Source organism: Caretta caretta, chromosome 3, assembly GCF_965140235.1.
Source record: "Caretta caretta isolate rCarCar2 chromosome 3, rCarCar1.hap1, whole genome shotgun sequence".
NCBI classification, from domain to species: domain Eukaryota; kingdom Metazoa; phylum Chordata; order Testudines; family Cheloniidae; genus Caretta; species Caretta caretta.
Window position 1 is genome coordinate 197,647,157 of NC_134208.1, and position 12,549 is coordinate 197,659,705.

The 12,549-nt window shown below is 43.1% G+C and overlaps 1 protein-coding gene and 1 pseudogene across 6 annotated transcripts in view; one reads left to right on the forward strand and one right to left on the reverse strand.

Moving 5' to 3' along the window:
- The window catches only part of KIF16B (kinesin family member 16B), a 288,909-nt gene that overhangs the window by 75,550 nt on the left and 200,810 nt on the right, over positions 1-12,549 (forward strand). The gene's annotated exons all lie outside the window — the stretch shown is intronic.
- On the reverse strand, positions 8,636-9,333 carry LOC125633408 (large ribosomal subunit protein eL28 pseudogene; annotated as a pseudogene).

Here is a 12,549-nt window from a genome sequence, read left to right on the forward strand (position 1 = left end):
CTTATTTAGACTCGGGTATGGGAGGAAGAAGAAACTCTTAAACACTAACATTTCAAAAGATAGATGTAAACACACACTTCCCCCCTCTCCTTTCAAATTAATTATTTCCAGTAGTTGTATAGAAATATCTGTTCAGTGAGATTAGTTTAAACTAATGTAAACTACCAGAGCCACTTCATTATATTCACATTCCAGGATGTGTTTAGTAGTTCAGTAATATACGACTTGGGGAGCTTAAATATATAATGCTGTATTGTACCTAATATGTGTATTAACTGGCAGCTAAGCATATCCTGGACTTGTGTTGCGATTCTAATGCATTTAGAGACGAAGCTTTGGCCCTATACACTGCTCAAGTACATAGACTATGTTTATAACATCTGCTAGAGGATAAATGCACCTTTCAGATTGGCAATACAACCACTATCGCCACTACTGCAGCCTGAGAGTATTCCCAACTGGAGGAAGGGGAGATTTTGTGGTTAAGGCACTGGATTTAGGAGATCAACATTCAATTTCTGAGTGCCAGAGACTTCCTTTGTGAGTTTGGTCAAGTCACCTAATCTCAGGCTCAGTCTCCTCTTTGTGAGAAACATCAAAGATATGGTGGTGAGGACTAGATAGAAACTCTTATTGCCCCTCTCTCTCTACAGGGGATTTTGCCAGTGGACCCTCATAGTCCTGAATCCATCCCTCTCAAAGCACCACTGTAGGCTGAGGTCTAGGTAACTCCTTTGGAACATCACCGTGTAGCCCATGCTCTCAGTGTGTTGCTCAGTCTCCCTGAGCAGTGAGTGCAACTTCTGCTACATTCAGAGCAGGCAGGGAAGGAGGGAGATAAGGACTGAGAGAAGAATTTGAAGCTAACTACTGTAAACGTGTAATGGTGGCTTTCTAGAATAAGTACATTGGCAAAAGAAATGAACAAAGGAAACTAGTGAAATATTTGCAAAATTTAACTTTTAAAATGAGAAACTGCCTTAACCATGAGACTTCCCTTTTATCCTCCTGCAATCCACCGCCACATTTACAACTGGCTTAACTCAATGTGTCACTTCTAAATACAAGCTGGAACATATTGTTTAGCATAAGCAGTTAACACACAATCTATAAGACCCTTCAAGGTGAAGGACCCGTAAGCACCACTGGAGTCGTAGGAAGCAAAGAAAGGGCGGGAGGAAGCAGCTGGGAGGGCAGTTGGACGTGGGTGAAAGATTGTTGTAATAAACCATAAATCCAGTGTGTCTATTCAGTCATGATTTTTAATGTCTAGCAAAGTTATGACTTTAAGCTCCCAGGCTTGTCTTTTGAAAGTGTTCTGCAGGTTTCTTGGAGGATGAGGACTGATAGGTCAATTCATTAGAGCACTACAGCAGTTCTACTGCATTGGTGCAGCGTGTTAACTGTAGACTTGCCCTGAGTTTCCCAGACCTAAAGAACAACTCTGTGTAAGCTTGAAAACTTGTTTCTCTCACCAACAGAAATTGGTCTAAGAAGAAATATTACCTCACCCACCTTGTCTCTCTGTAATAACCTGGGACCAACACAGCTACAACACTTCATACATTAAGAAAAGGAGTACTTGTGGCACCTTAGAGACTAACCAATTTATTTGAGCATGAGCTTTCGTGAGCTACAGCTCACTTCATCAGATGCATACCGTGGAAACTGCAGCAGACTTTATATATACACAGAGAATATGAAACAATACCTCCTCCCACCCCACTGTCCTGCTGGTAATAGCTTATCTAAAGTGATCAACAGGTGGGCCATTTCCAGCACAAATCCAGGTTTTCTCACCCTACACCCCCCCCCACAAATTCACTCTCCTGCTGGTGCTAGCCCATCCAAAGTGACAACTCTTTACATAATCAAGTCGGGCTATTTCCTGCATAAATCCAGGTTTTCTCACATCCCCCCCACCCCCATACACACACAAACTCACTCTCCTGCTGGTAATAGCTCATCTAAACTGACCACTCTCTAAGTTTAAATCCAAGTTAAACCAGAACATCTGGGGGGGGGGGGTAGGAAAAAACAAGAGGAAACAGGCTACCTTGCATAATGACTTAGCCACTCCCAGTCTCACAAGTCTTGGGAGACAGGCCAGTCCTTGCCTACAGACAGCCCCGCAACCTGAAGCAAATACTCACCAACAACCACATACCACACAACAGAACCACTAACCCAGGAACTTATCCTTGCAACAAAGCCCGTTGCCAATTGTGCCCACATATCTATTCAGGGGACACCATCACAGGGCCTAATAACATCAGCCACACTATCAGAGGCTCGCTCACCTGCACATCCACCAATGTGATATATGCCATCATGTGCCAGCAATGCCCCTCTGCCATGTACATTGGTCAAACTGGACAGTCTCTACGTAAAAGAATAAATGGACACAAATCAGATGTCAAGAATTATAACATTCATAAACCAGTCGGAGAACACTTCAATCTCTCTGGTCACGCAATCACAGACATGAAGGTCGCTATCTTAAAACAAAAAAACTTCAAATCCAGACTCCAGCGAGAAACTGCTGAATTGGAATTCATTTGCAAATTGGATACTATTAATTTAGGCTTAAATAGAGACTGGGAGTGGCTAAGTCATTATGCAAGGTAGCCTGTTTCCTCTTGTTTTTTCCTACCCCCCCACCCCCAGATGTTCTGGTTTAACTTGGATTTAAACTTGGAGAGTGGTCAGTTTAGATGAGCTATTACCAGCAGGAGAGTGAGTTTGTGTGTGTATGGGGGTGGGGGGGATGTGAGAAAACCTGGATTTATGCAGGAAATAGCCCGACTTGATTATGTAAAGAGTTGTCACTTTGGATGGGCTAGCACCAGCAGGAGAGTGAATTTGTGTGGGGGGATGGAGGGTGAGAAAACCTGGATTTGTGCTGGAAATGGCCCACCTGTTGATCACTTTAGATAAGCTATTACCAGCAGGACAGTGGGGTGGGAGGAGGTATTGTTTCATATTCTCTGTGTATATATAAAGTCTGCTGCAGTTTCCACGGTATGCATCTGATGAAGTGAGCTGTAGCTCACGAAAGCTTATGCTCAAATAAATTGGTTAGTCTCTAAGGTGCCACAAGTACTCCTTTTCTTTTTGCGAATACAGACTAACACGGCTGTTCCTCTGAAACTTCATACGTTGAAATCAGTGGAAGTTTTGTCTGTGCAAAGTCAAAGATCAAACGTTTTAACTTATTAAATTGATTCTATGAACGAAGACCAAATTTCCTGAATAATGATTTGTATCTGTTAAAGGTTTATAATGGAAGTGCTTACAGAACGTTACTTGCTGTGGCACTTCTGGGTGTCACTAGGATAATGGTAAAAAGAAAGGGAGGACTTGTGGCACCTTAGAGACGAACCAATTTATTTGAGCATAAGCTTTCGTGAGCTACAGCTCACTTCATCGGATGCATTCAGTGGAAAATACAGTGGGGAGATTTATATACACAGAGAACATGAAACAGTGGGTGTTACCATACACACTATAACGAGAGTGATCAGGTAAGGTGAGCTATTACCAGCAGGAGAGCGGGGGCGGGGGGGGACCTTTTGTAGTAATAATCAAGGTGGGCCATTTCCAGTAGTTGACAAGAACATCTGAGGAACAGTGGGGGGTGGGGGTGGGGAAATAGTTTTACTTTGTGTAATGACCCATCCACTCCCAGTCTTTATTCAAGCCTAAGTTAATTGTATCCAGTTTGCAAATTCATTCCAATTCAGCAGTCTCTCATTGGAGTCTGTTTTTGTTGAAGAATTGCCACTTTTAGGTCTGTAATCGAGTGACCAAAGAGATTGAAGTGTTCTCCGACTGGTTTTTGAATGTTCTAATTCTTGACATCTGATTTGTGTCCATTTATTCTTTTATGTAGAGACTGTCCAGTTTGGCCAATGTACATGGCAGAGGGGCATTGGTGGCACATGATGGCATATATCACATTGGTAGATGTGCAGGTGAACGAGCCTCTGATAGTGTGGCCGATGTGATTAGGCCCTATGATCGTGTCTCCTGAATAGATATGGGGACACAGTTGGCAACGGGCTTTGTTGCAAGGATAGGTTCCTGGGTTAGTGGTTCTGTTGTGTGGTTGTTGGTGAGTATTTGCTTCAGGTTGGGGGGCTGTCTGTAAGCAAGGACTGGCCTGTCTCCCAAGATCTGTGAGAGTGATGGGTCGTCCTTCAGGGTAGGTTGCAGATCCTTGATGATGTGCTGAAGAGGTTTTAGTTGGGGGCTGAAGGTGATGGCTAGTGGCGTTCTGTTATTTTCTTTGTTGGTCCTGTCCTGTAGTAGGTAACTTCTGGGTACACTCTTCTGGCTCTGTCCATCTGTTTCTTCATTTCAGCAGGTGGGTATTGTAGTTGTAAGAATGCTTGATAGAGATCTTGTAGGTGTTTGTCTCTGTCTGAGGGGTTGGAACAAATGCGGTTGTATCGTAGAGCTTAGCTGAGGACGATGGATCATGTGGTGTGGTCTGGATGGAAGCTGGAGGCATGTAGGTAGGAATAGTGGTCAATAGGTTTCCAGTATAGGGTAGTGTTTATGTGACTATCGCTTATTAGCACTGTAGTGTCCAGGAAGTGGATCTCTTGTGTGGACTGGTCCAGGCTGAGGTTGATGGTGGGATGGAAATTGTTGAAATCGTGGTGGAATTCCTCAAGGGCTTCTTTTCCATGGGTCCAGATGATGAAGATGTCATCAATGTAGCGCAAGTAGCAGAGGGGCATTAGGGGACGAGAGCTGAGGAAGTGTTATTCTAAGTAAACCATAACAATGTTGGCATACTGTGGGGCCATGCGGGTACCAATAGCAGTGCCACTGATTTGAAGGTATACATTCTCCCCAAATGTGAAATAGTTATGGGTGAGGACAAAGTCACAAAGTTCAGCCACCAGGCTTGCCGTGACATTATCGGGGATACTGTTCCTGACGGCTTGTAGTCCACCTTTGTGTGGAATGTTGGTGTAGAGGGCTTCTACATCCATAGTGGCTAGGCTGGTGTTTTCAGGAAAGATTACCGATGGATTGTGGTTTCCTCAGGAAGTAAGGTGTATAACTGGTCCTGTAATTCCAGTGTTCTTGAAAGGAATAGCATCATTAATTTCCCATCATTTTAGCTTCACTATGCCAGTATTTGCTCATTTGGATAGTTCTGCATTCTGCATCTGCCTTTTTAATTGACATTCATTTCAGAGAGCTGTTGATGCCTGCGTGGGCTGCTGCCGCAGCACCTGCATTTCACAGTAAGCTGTTCACAACAATTTTCTGATCTTGGGAGCTGCAGAATCTTTAATGAGTTTTCTTGATTGATGAGGGTGATATGGCCTAAAGCACTAAGACAGAGAAAAATCTGATTAGGAAGTTTTCTTCTCAGTTGTGGTTTTCTTTGTGGCTTTGAATAGTGGAAGTTAGTTTCTTCCAGAAGAGTAAAGTATGTTTATTGTACCTCTTTTTACAATGAAGTTGAATCCACTAGCGAGAGAGGATAGTTTTATTGCTTTGCGCTGTTATTTGGGAGAGGAGGATTTGGTGGTGATTTTGTGGTTTTATGAGAGACTCATTACATATGTATGTAAACATCAAAATTCATAGTGAATGATTATATATTTTAATATTTCTTTTTAAAGGGCAATTTTTCTTTAATTTTCCTAAACATTCTAATAAAAGCACATTATAGCACATCATTCAGAGTACTGGGTTCTTAGATTACAAAATACTCACCACTTCCTGGACACTACAGTGCTAATAAGCGATGGTCACATAAACACCACCCTATACCGGAAACCTACCGACCGCTATTCCTACCTACATGCCTCTAGCTTTCACCCAGACCGCACCTCACGATCCACTGTCTACAGCCAAGCTCTACGATACAACCGCATTTGTTCCAACCCCTCAGACAGAGACAAACACCTACAAGATCTCTATCAAGCATTCTTACAACTACAATACCCACCTGCTGAAGTGAAGAAACAGATTGACAGAGCCAGAAGAGTACCCAGAAGTCACCTACTACAGGACAGGACCAACAAAGAAAATAACAGAACGCCACTAGCCGTCAACTTCAGCCCCCAACTAAAACCTCTCCAACGCATTATCAAGGATCTACAACCTATCCTGAAGGACGACCCATCACTCTCACAAATCTTGGGAGACAGGCCAGTCCTTGCTTACAGACAGCCCCCCAACCTGAAGCAAATACTCACCAGCAACCACACACCACACAACAGAACCACTAACCCAGGAACCTATCCTTGCAACAAAGCCCGTTGTCAACTGTGCCCATATATCTATTCAGGCTACACCATCATAGGGCCTAATCACATCAGCCACACTATTAGAGGCTCGTTCACCTGCACATCTACCAATGTGATATATGCCATCATGTGCCAGCAATACCCCTCTGCCATGTACATTGGGCAAACTGGACAGTCTCTACGTAAAAGAATCAATGGACACAAATCAGATGTCAAGAATTATAACATTCATAAACCAGTCGGAGAACACTTCAATCTCTCTGGTCACTCGATTTCTGATCTAAAAGTGACTATTCAGCAAAAAAATCTTCGAAAACAGACTCCAATGAGAGACTGCTGAATTGGAATTCATTTGCAAATTGGATACAATTAACTTAGGCTTGAATAGAGACTGGGAGTGGTTGAGTCATTATACAAAGTAAAACTATTTCCCCTTGTTTATTCCCCGCCCCCCCCCCCCCCCAGACGTTCTTGTTAACTCCTGGAAATGTGCTGCAAATGGCCCACCTTGATTATCACTTCAAAAGGTTTTCTCTCCCACCACCCCACTCTCCTGCTGGTAATAGCTCATCTTAAGTGATCACTCTCCTTACAGTGTGTATGATAAACACCCATTTTTTCATGGTCTGTGTGTATATAAATCTCCTCACTGTATTTTCCACTTTATGCATTCAATGAAGTGAGCTGTAGCTCATGAAAGCTTATGCTCAAATAAATTGGTTAGTCTCTAAGGTGCCACAAGTACTCCTTTTCTTTTTACTATAGCATTAGTGATGTGTTCCCTATTCAGCACAAAAGATAGCAAGCTTCTAACGAAGCTCTGCTATGGCAGAAAATTCAGAATTACTATTATTTTGGGAACAAGAACTCAGTCTCAGTGAACATATAAAAGTAGGACATAAACTTGATGGAATATATACAGTATTATGCAATATAGACAAAGAGTCTTTAACAGACATGGGTAATGAGGAAAGCAGCTTCTTTGGTGCAAGACACAGTGAATCAGTTTCTTCCTTTTTAATGGGTGCCTTGTCATTTTAATGGGAATCTCAAATTTGTCAAAGTCATTTTCTTGGAATGGTTTTTGGCTGTAATTGTCTTGTCAATCACAATTAGACACAACTGAATTTTCTTGCAAGTGCTGCTTTCGTCTTGACTAGTCTCACTAAATGATTGCAAGGGCATTAATTTTCTCCCATTTTTGTGGTAAGATGCTTGTTGCGGTCTTGGCTCTCTTGCTATGACCATATTTGGTCTGATTTCTGTCTGATTTCTCCTCTTGGATGTCCTGTTTTAAACTCAACAGGTCAGATATTGAACTTGTCATCTCCCCTTTTAATTTCGTTAGAACCATTGCCAATAAATCCATTGTCCTTTTATTCACCTATGCTCACAACCTTTGGTGTCTTATCTAGTTCCACCTCTGTCCTTCCCTCCATGCATCCAAGCTGTTGCCAGATCACATCACTGCTAAATGCTCTCTCACATTCAACTGGAGCACTGTGAATTGTAGCTACTGTTGTTTTAGTCTTTTTGCAGTCCTTGTATTCTGAACCCTTGTACTGATAGTTATGCTAATATTGAAGGTCTTGCAGAGACTTACATCCTCACAGAGTATGTCATAAATAGGAGGCCAGCTCTTCAGATGTCAGTAGCCCATGGCATTGTCCATTTCTGAATATTCAGCGGTGTAAACATGAACATCACAGGCTGGGGTGCAGAAGACCTTTTTGAACATCAGCTTTGTTTCCAAGCTGTGTTTCAAACTCCTGGAAAACTGTCACACAAGAATTTGTGCATATCTTCAAAGATGCAATTCAATATTCCCCAAATACAGTGAGTCACCTGTTCTACATTTTTCAGCAAATGGTCTTGATGGGTTACCCATCACTGCAAACACAGAAATCTGCATGGATGATATCTATCTGTGAGTGTTCTGGTAATGTTATGTCCTTTCTCTGCAGCTGTCCTAATAGCTCTCCAAGTTTGATCCAGTGGCTGACATGATTGCTATGTTATACAGGGACTCAGAGTTTCAGGATGTTTTTCAGGTCCTTACATTTTGGATTTGGTTTTTTTGGTCTGTGGCAGCTTCACTGAAATGTTCAGAGCACAGTGTAGATGGTCCAGACAACCTTGATAGCTGAGTTGATCCAGCCCAGAATATATCCAAGATCTTGTCAGTGGTGATCAGCTGATCTACTGGAGTCTGGGCTCAGTGTGAGTTCATTCTTATCCTTGGAAGACCAATGACAGAGGATCTATACATTATCAAAGAACTCCTGTAGTTGATTCATTCCAGCTGAGTTTCTGGCTGCTCTCCAACAATAAATTCAGAGTGGCTGTGCTAGACTTGAGTTGTGGATAGAGAGTTAAGAGGCAGATAGCTATTCTGGATTTCCTACCCTCCCGCCTCTTCCCTACAATTATCATGGGTGCTCTTTTTGATGCAAAAGAGATCCAGTTGTTTTGCAGAAGGTTTTCAGCATAGCAGTTGTGACTTCAGTTATATCCTGTAGCTGAACAGTCAGTCAGATGAATAGCTTACCCATGAATGATATTGAGCTTTCCCATCAGCAGTTTTTTTTATTTTTATTTTATTTTTTTTTTTGGGTTGAACCCTTTATTGGGACATGCTAGCCATTCACACTGTCTTGGTAGCCCGGGTTCTCTTCTTCACCACCAGCACCAGCTTCTGGCTCCACAGGATAGTGCTGGTGCGGCGCAGAGCTGCCATGCACAGATCCTTGCTGTCGTTGTTCTTGCGGATGATGTGACGCAGGCTGTTGAGCGTAGCCCAGGCGTTCTTGTTAATGGTAGTCTTCTCATAGTTCGTGGCTGCCTTGCGCTCACCTGCCCGTTTCTTCAGCACCACCACAATCTCCTTGCCAGGTGCCGCGGGCTCCACGCGGACCATCTTGCGATGGATCAGCCCATTGTAGTGGAAGGAGTTTCTGGCCTTCAGGTTGTTCGGCTTGGTGCTGTAGGTTTGTTTGCTCCGCTTGTGGAGAAAGCTGGAGCTGTTGCGAATGATCATCCACTGCAGGTGGGCCGACATCGCCCTTCTCTCGGGTACATGAGTAAGACTCAGAGCTTACTTAAAGTTGTGGACTTATCTATCATCAGAGTTTAACTGTCTTCTCCTCTATATATTTATGACACTTCATTTCTGCAGAACCTAGTCCATGGTGACTGGACACACTCTTAGTGAAGAATTTGTTCATGTTGAGTTCATTCAATTCTTGCACATCAGTGTTTGTGGGGAAAATTTGCAAAAGCCCCCTGATATTTGACAATTTTACATGCTATATGAAAAAATGATTTTTTCTGTTAGAGAGATACTTTGGGCCGGCAAATTTTCAGACATGTGTTTGCCTCTTTGATTTTTTTTTTTTTTGCTTTTGTTTTTTGTTTTTAGCCACAACAAATGAAGGGATGCACTGACTCAGGCTTGTTTTCACCACATGAAGATACTTCCATTTGCCCACTCCATAAACAGTCAGATTCAATTTCTGAATTCTTCACTTTTGTATGTGTATTTCATCTCAACTTCTTGGCTTTCACAATGATCCAGAGGGGTGCTCAATTTTCTTCCTCAGGCACTGGCTAAGAATCCAGCAGTCAAGAATTGATGCTACATGGAACAGGGTCCCCATCGAACTGCATGGAGGAATTTGGGCTGGTCTTGTACTCAACGGCTCTTCCTCTCTTAGTTGAACTCCTTGCAAGATTCTGTCTTCTGCTATTTTCTTATCTTGTTGTCACTCTCTCAAACTCCATGGCTGAACTTTCCTAAAGAATAAAGGAAACTGCTACACAAAGAGAAGCTAATTTAAAAATAAATGGGTATTTACTGATTCTCAACTCTCCTTCCAGCAGCAGGTTCTTCTGAGCTAGCATGACTATATTTTCAAAAACCACCTATGCAGAAAAAACTTGGGATCATGAGTCCTCTGCTAAGGTGCACTGGAGTCTCTACCTTGTTGAGCTGCACTGTGGTGGGGTGGACTGACCCTCCACTTTCTGGGCTACTTTTTGTTTGGGGTAGCTGCAGCTCCTCCCTCACCACGAGGGGTATTGAGCTGCTGTTGCTGTAATAGCTCTTTGGGTCTGTTTCTCCTTTGATGGCTCCTGATGCTACTGCTTCTCTCTGTGTGGAGGTCAGGAGTAGAAGAAATACTCTGGCAGCTCCTGCTGCTCCCTTGTGAGCAGCTGCCCCTTCTGCAGTTGTATTAGTCCTCTCTGCTGCTGACTGTGAGCACAGTGGAGGGTAGCAGCAGGCCTGGACAGAAGCTTCTGTGCCCAGGGACAGACATCTTCTGTTTGGAAGATTGGTATCAGCACCACTGACCATTCAAAGCCAGCGGTGCCAGTGTGTGGTGGAACAAGATGGCGGCGACCTCAAAGAGTTGCTATTAAGGTGATTTGAGTCCTGGGCTAAGGCACTGACAATGACAGACAGGTCTCTCCTGACTTCTAAGCAGCACTCAGAGTGAAGATCCTTTGTGGAATCTGAGGACGCTACATCTTGAAGAAGATACATTTCCAAGTAAGGATGGATAAATCTGCCTATTCTTAACCAGGAGACCATGCTTCCTTCAAAGGAAACCCTATCAAAGGGTGCAAGATCAGTTATCTCCATGCTAAAACAAAAAGCCCCAGAAGCTGCCCTACTGAAGCATGAAAGATTGGTGCACTGGAAACTACATCATATCACCAACAACACAACTGGTATTCTAGCAGCCTACTTGATGACATTGTTTTTAAAAAAGAATCTTGGGAGAACCAAAACTTGAAAAGCAATGCAAATGTTACATAGCAATATGTTTTGCGTTCATTTAATTGTTAATTACAGTCTTAAGAATGTTCTTTGTCCTGATAAATCTAACTAGACTTTTTATTACAGTCACCCAGAAAAAGATTTAATTGAGTTGGGGTTAGAAGAGAAGCAAAGGAATGTGGTTATATTTTTTGATGTCCAAACAAGTCAGACAGAGTTGCTTATTGGTTGTCGGGGAAAATGCAAACATCTACTCTCTCTGTCTTAATAAGTGCTGTATATCCTGGTCTCATTCATCAGCTCACCTGAAGCTTGCCTGGAGAAACTTTTCCATTGGGAATTGGAGCTGACAATGTGGTATGCGCGAAAGTTCAAACCCTTCAAACATTATCTCACTGTTTTTTCCTAATCATGTTCTTATTAGTAAAGTCCTTTCTTGACTCTTGCCAGAGCTGTGAACAAATATATTATACTTCTGGGAAATGGGTAATCCAGCTATTCAGTGAGTACAGCATTTCATACATTGAGAACAGAAAGGCCTGTATTTTCAGTATTTATCTTTGGCAGAACTGGAAGCCCCACCTATAGTTAAGGTTGTCTAACCCTTCCTATTATAAGCCCCTGTTCTCAGTTGCTTATGTCTTTGCCACACTGGTTCGCTCTGATTTATTTTGATGCTTTCAGCTTAAGTAGTTTAGTCAAGAATGAGTTTAGAGAAGAATATATTATTTTGCGCATGTTAAAAACAAAACAACAAAGCATAGAGAAGCTCCGGGACTTCCAGTTGGAACAGTGACTTGCTGTTTGGTGGGGGAGGAGGTGGGAGAAGAATGGGCTGGAGAGGTCACCTGGTGTCAGGGACGGGTCTCTTGCTATCCCTGCAAAAAATTGCCAAATTCAATCAATTTATAAGACAACCCCCCTCATCCCACAGAAAAATTTGCATACACTCAGCAGAGAGTTAATAGAGTTTAACTAAATTATCCAAAGATTCCATCTGCACTGAGTATGTTCCAGCACAGGGCTGCAGGGGCTGGGCAGAATTTTCCCTGCAACTGCTCTTCCTGACTGCCTGGGGTCACTGTGGCAATGGGCAGCAGAAGTGGGAGGAAAGAGATTCTCTCCTGTGCTCTCAATACTCCCGGTGCTGGCACCAAGGCAGTGTGGAGGAAGAAGCATGTGTTTCAAATACACATGGCTAAGAAATGGGGGAAAGAGGAGTTTTCAGGGGCGAGGGGTGAGAGGGAAGTAAAAGGGGAGGAGGACAGGAGTTCGGGAATGGGGAGGTTAGATAAGAGCAGAGGAGGACAGACAGGCTGGGGTCACAGAGGAAGAATGGTGTAAAACTGTTGGAACACTCTCCCCTCCAAAACTTGGAATTGAACCCATGAGTTCTGAGTTTGTACATTTCTCTGCTGTCAGCAAATAACTGTGCCACCCCCTGGGAAAGTGAGTGTCTCATCCCCGTCTAGTGACTGGTCCACATAAGATACC